This window comes from Bombina bombina, chromosome 7, assembly GCF_027579735.1.
Source record: "Bombina bombina isolate aBomBom1 chromosome 7, aBomBom1.pri, whole genome shotgun sequence".
NCBI lineage: Eukaryota > Metazoa > Chordata > Amphibia > Anura > Bombinatoridae > Bombina > Bombina bombina.
The window spans coordinates 45,511,768-45,517,591 of NC_069505.1; the positions used below are offsets into that span (position 1 = coordinate 45,511,768).

The 5,824-nt window shown below is 35.4% G+C and overlaps 1 protein-coding gene across 1 annotated transcript in view; it reads left to right on the forward strand.

The window, feature by feature from the left end:
• Positions 1 to 3,440: 3,440 nt before the first annotated feature.
• LOC128635741 (dual specificity protein phosphatase 5) overlaps positions 3,441 to 5,824 on the forward strand; it is a 23,326-nt gene continuing 20,942 nt past the window's right edge. Inside the window, exon 1 of the mRNA XM_053688856.1 lies at positions 3,441 to 3,551. The gene's annotated coding sequence lies outside the window, so the exon portion shown is untranslated. The remainder of the gene's footprint in view (positions 3,552 to 5,824) is intronic.

The window sequence follows — 5,824 nt, forward strand, 5'->3', positions numbered from 1 at the left end:
AATAAATGCCCACCTGATTCAAGAAAACCTCTTCATTGATTAGGATCTCCTCCATATCTCTGAGAAAGAGGTGCAGAGCTGGACATGCTCCTGGTAGGACTAGGTGCAGCACTGGTATCAGGAGCAGGAGAAGCCATATCTTGTGGGACACTCTGATCCAAATGTGCAGTTCAAGTCAGAGGGGTACAGGGCTAGTGCAATACATGTGGTTATCCAGTTCATCCATCCTGGAAATGATAGTGGATAAAGGTGGATTATTAGCACCATCAGAGTTCATGGCCCTTGTGTATTGTCAGGAAACCAGGCAGAGACGTAAAGTGCTAAATTAATCACACCTTTATTTTTATTTTATTTTTTAAATAACAAAAAATAATAGAGTCCATAAGCCAAATAATGATTGGAGACTTCCCAATGGTTGTATTACAGATACATACAGAAAAAGAAGCGCTCTCTCAGGAACAAACAGCTGCTCAATCAATTGTTAGCTTGTTCTTTGGTGATTTACCACCTGGGAGCAGCTTCTTTTTAGCCCAATAATGCTTTTCACAGAGAACTTTCCTGAAGTATATCAGTCTGATCTTGCCAATATATAAAGAAAAAAAATATATGGGCATATTTATCAATGTGCGAGCGGACATGATACAAAGTAGCATATCATGTCCGCCGCACATCGATAAATGCCGACAGCATACGCTGTCTTGTGAACAGTTCTTGTGAACTGTTGGTGCAATGTTGCACACTGCAGATTTGCAGCCGCTAGCAGGGGGTGTCAATCAACCTGATCGTATTCAATCGGGTTGATTTCTGTCTGAGGCCTCAGAGCAGGCAGACAAGTTATGGAGCAGCGGTCTTTAGACCGCTGCTTCATAACTTCTGTTTCCGGTGAGCCTGAAGGCTCGTGTTAAAGTGATAGTAAATCCTAGCATTTTTGAAACGCTAGGATTTACCAGTGCAAAAAATAAGTGGGACTTTCGGTCATGAAATTTAAAATACTACATGCAGAAAGTTCCTTTATTTGTCCGCAGCGTATGCTGCGCTGAGCACCTCAGGCTGCCCATAGCAGAATGCTATTATTCAGTGCTGGGCCGCAAGGCTATTGACTAAGAGGTGGAAACGTCACCTCATTGAAAATATATTGTTTTGCTGTGGGGCCTGAGGAGCTCAGCGCATCATACGCTGCACTCAAACAAAGGAAATTTCAGCATTAATTATTTTATACTTCATGACTGAAATTCCCCTTTATTTGTTGAACCAGTAAATCCTAGCGTTTCAAAAAACGCTAGGATTTACTATCACTTTAATATGTAAATTTAAAAAAAAACACAAGGCTCTAAGTACGATCGGGTTGATTGACACCTCCCTGCTGGCGGCCGATTGGCCGCAAGTCAGCAGGGGGCGGCGTTGCACCAGCAGCTCTTGTGAGCTGCTGGTGCAATGCTGAATACGGAGAGCGTTTTGCTCTCCGCATTCAGCGAGGTCTTGCGGACCTGATCCGCAGTTTCGGATCAGGTCCGCAAGACCTTTCATAAATAGGGGCCTTAGAGCTAGATTACAAGTGGCGCAGTATTTTTTTGTGATCGCGAAAACGCAACTAAGATTTTCATTTTTGTGCTCGTCGGTTGCGTTCCTATTACAAGTTTCAACAAAACTTATTTTGCGCTAGTGATAACCCGAATAGCGCAAAAAAACTAACAAGTTTTTGCGTGTGCACATGCATGTATTCCCCCCATAGAAATCAAATAAATGGAGAAAAAAACACCCAAGATCACACATTCCCCATAGAAGTCAATGGAGAACAAAAAAATTAGAAAAAAAACAACAACAAAAACACCCATGTCAAATATTTACAGTATATAGTTAAAATCCTTATTAAATTCATATTAAATATGAATATTGCATAAATATGTTATATCATGTTTTTATCTGCTTAATGTCAAAGGGATATAATGCACTTATATATATGGCTATATGTGTGTTCATATGTATTTATGCGTTTATGTGTGTATATATGACTGTAATACACATATATATACACATATAAATACATATATACATATGTACACACACACACACACACATATATATATATATATATATATATACACACACACACACATATATAAAAATATGTCTTTAGACATGTATATGTATGAGTCTCATTAAAGCCCTTTGCCTGCCTTTTTTTTTCTAACACCTGAGACCTCATATCTTTGAGCCCTTATAACTTTTTTTGTGCAATATTGTGGTAAGGATTGAAGTGTAAAGGACGATTTCGCACCAGTTGCAATATCAGCGCAATGAAAAAAATGTCTCGCAAAAACACATACATGTGCTTTTCGTCCCAGAGAACAAAGTAAATGTGTATTGAAATGTCATGCTTTATTTGCATCACATTCCGTTTATTTCCTTAAAAATAGGTCTTTTCATCTGCACTGTCAATGTAACGTTTTATTTATTTACTTCATTTGGTTTAATGTTATTTATTGCAATGCCTACTCTACTTAACTAGACACATTCAACTGCTCAGAAAATATTATTACAATTATTACTAATAATAATAAAATCATAATTTACTTACTTTTATTTGGTTTCATATTTGAACAATTCCTACTCTACTTAGCTAAACACTCTCAATTGCTCAGAAATTGTTATTATTAAAAAATAATAAAATAATAAGAACAAAATCAATGCTACAAATAATGGTAATATTGTTCATTGTTTTTTTTTTTTTTTTTTACGTGCACGTACATTTCTGTGAGAAATTGTTAATCATAGTAATAAATAGAATCATGTTTTTTAATTAATAATAATCATATTATAATTATTATAATTATTATTATCACTTTGGTACCCAGGTACATTTGTATAACAAATGACCATGATAATTATTATTACAAATTATGATTAATAATACCGTAATTAAATATTATTATTATTATTAGTAAAACTCACCTAGAGCCTTTATTGTGGTAGACACCAAATTAATAATAAATTGTTCCAAATTCTGATCACACAGAAATACCATTAAAGAAGCCTGGCACATTTTAATATGTTTTTGTCATACATTGAATGATTTGTAGCATTACACACGTGCATTATAACCATATAAAAACAGAATATTTGTGTATATTTGACATCATGATTTTAACAAATAAACCACTACAATTTTTTTTAATTTTTTGGTATTTAGCAAAATGTGTAGCTGTTATATAGCCTCTCCAATTTTCATGCAATTTCTGACACATAATAAAGAAACATACAGACTGTTATTACCCTGCTGTGACTATTCAGAAAGGTAATAATTAGCCAGAATCTGTCTGTCTGTTTGTAAAATGTAGGTGCTCTCTGATTGGCTGGAGGTGATGTCATCCTGCCTGGAGGGGTGGGGGAGACAGGCTCCTAGTCATCAGTGTCACCCTCTGCACACATAGGGACACACACACACACACAGGCCACCACACAAAGAACAGGATCACATCAGCCTGACATGCACAGATGAAGGCAAATATACAGGGAACCCCATTCTGTGAGGAGGGGAGCAGCTGACACAGGTATGTGCAGCAGGGGGTGTTTGTATGTATTGCCTTGTGTAATGATGTATATGTGTTCTCTATAGCAATGTGTCTGTATGTAGACAGACAGAAAGTTAGGTAGACAAGTAAGGTGCTAAGCACTGCTGTATACTATACATATAGATACCACAGGAGTAGATAGATGGGTAATATATTGATCTATTGATACATATCTATTTACTATTTATTTGTATGTCTGTCTAACATCTGAATATATTTTATCTATACATATATCTATCTAGCTGTCTATGTCTATCACCTATCTATTGAGCCATCTGTATGTCTGTCTATCATCTATATGTATGTCTGTCTATCATCTATCTCTTTATCTAATCTATCGATCTATCTTTCTGTGTCTTTATCTATCTGTCTGTCTCTTTATGTAATCTATCTATCTAGCGATCTATCTGTCTGTCTCTTTATCTATATCTGTAATCAATCTATCAATCTATCTGTCTGTCTCTTTATCTATCTATCTGCACAATGCATATAATAGTGCATATACTTTAGGTATGTGATTATTTATTAATATAGTTACTGTGTGATCATGTATATATTTGCTGATGTTGGGTTGTCATGTGTATGACATTTCTAATGCATCTGTACATTTTCTGTCACGTTTATTACATTAGCATTACTTGATTGCACCTTTACGCATGTAGTGTATAAATTGATATAGTATTGATACGTCTATATGTATGATGCTGTGCTGCAGAACTGTGTATAGAGTCACACAGACAGAAATCATATTTAAATACTGCAGTGTAGACAGATACCCTTTATGAAAAGGACACAGCATTGTGGATAGAAAGCTTTGCACTGCATTATGGAGATTGGTATAAGGAACAAGTGAGAGGAATGAGGAAATGTAGACATATTTTGCAATGCATTGTCACTATTATATAATTAGATGAATATTTGTTGGTTATATTTATTGCCTGAGATTCTCAAGCCCTTGAGGAGCCCTGTTTCTATGTGATGCTACCAGCTAGTATTTGTGTACTGTGCTTGTTTTGGAGGCGCCATGCTTTTTATGAAGAGGAACAATTTATGTATTTTGGTTTAGCCAATTTGGTGGAAAATAATTGCATTTTGCATACTAGCAATTTGAGGGGTCAGTAAAGACACTGAACTTTGCAATATCATTTTTTATGTTGTTTTCTCCATATTTCTGTACTTTAAAAGGATATAAAACCCACATTTTTTTTCAGATTCAGATAGAGTGTACAATTTTTAAAAATATTTTTTGTTCTATTACAAACTTGCTTTGTTTTCTTGGGAGCCGATTTATCAAGCTCTGTATGGAAGCACTAGATGGCAGTAGTGTTTGTCCCAATACATGCACACTACCTACCTAGATATCTCTCCAGCAAAAATACCATGAGAATGAAGCAAATTTGACAATAGCAGTAAATCAAAAGTTTATTTTATTTTTTTATTGTAAGCTCTGAATCACTAAAGAAAATGTTTTGTTTCATATAGCTTTAAAGGGACAAGAAACCCAAAAATGTTCTTTCATGATTTAGATAGAATAGAACACAACGTTCCAGTTTACTTCTATTGCTTCATTCTCTTGGTATCATTTGTTGAAGGAGCAGCAATGCGCTACTGGTTGCTAACTGAACACATGGGTGAGCCGATGATAATCGGTATATATATGCAGCCACCAATCAACAGCTAGAACCTAGGTTCTTTACTGCTCCTGAGCTTACCTAGATAACCCTTTCAGCAAAGGATAACAAGAGAAGGAACCAAATTAAATAATAGGAGTAAATTGGAAAGTTGTTTAAATTTGTATGCTCTGTCTAAAGCATAAATGTCTAATTATAACTTTACTGTCCCTTTAAATCTGAAAATGAAAGTGCACATGGCAAGCTTCCCAAGCCTAACCCTAACACGTGTCCCTAACTGGCTTCAGCAGAGTTTATAGATAAGGACTGCAGAACAAAAGATAGTTTGCTAACAATATAACTGCTCCATTAAAAAGTCTGGATTGGCTCCAAATAAGAGAAGTGCTGGGCGGAGTTTCGATATTGAAAAATGCCTGCAGCAAACAAGGTGTTAATGCATTCCAATAAAACAATTCAGACTCACCTAATGTTAATTTATTGCTTAACTGCAGAGATATGTTGTAATTACAAGGTGTTTAGTGTGGGATTTCTTTTTTATGTTTCTTTGTTCCGTCTACAGGAAGATATTAATACAAAGTATAACAGGGTTTTTATGTTACAAACAGATGTTAGTGTACTGAG